We start from the raw sequence: 544 nt of genomic DNA, 5'->3' as shown, positions 1-544 counted from the left end.
GATTAGAAGAAAATAAAGTTCCAGTTTGTATTTTGCAAGCAGTGTATTTATTCCTAAGTTGGGAGAGAATTAGCATTTTTTTGGAGGCTAGTCCCCATCATTTTTATACATATTAATTGCAATGATGAAACAATAGTGTAAATGACAGAACAAACAGGATTCATGATGGTTGCGGTAAACGCAGTTTAAAATTACTTACGTGAAATTTAGAAGATTTCGCACTTCCACATTGCACAATTTAATGGTTAAATCCTATTAATTTCGAAGATCCACTGTCTTCATTCACAAAAGGGTACGATGGTTAAATCCTATTAATTTCGAAGATCCACTGTCTTCATTCACAAAAGGTAGGGAGACAAAATTATGGTAAATGAAAACTGAGGAGAGCGCTAAATAAAATGTTAGATCAGCGGTATATACCAGCGGTGGAAAAAAAATGGCACACACTTTTTCATTATGAGAGGAAACAACATACAAAAGAGCTATAAATTGATAGACTACTTCATTTTTATATACTGTACACATAAACAAGTACTTAGCTGTC

Source organism: Lepisma saccharinum, chromosome 11 (genome assembly GCF_977018435.1).
Source record: "Lepisma saccharinum chromosome 11, izLepSacc3.1, whole genome shotgun sequence".
Taxonomy (NCBI): Eukaryota; Metazoa; Arthropoda; class Insecta; order Zygentoma; family Lepismatidae; genus Lepisma; species Lepisma saccharinum.
The sequence above is the reverse complement of the archived record's forward strand: the minus strand, read 5'-3'. Positions refer to the sequence as shown.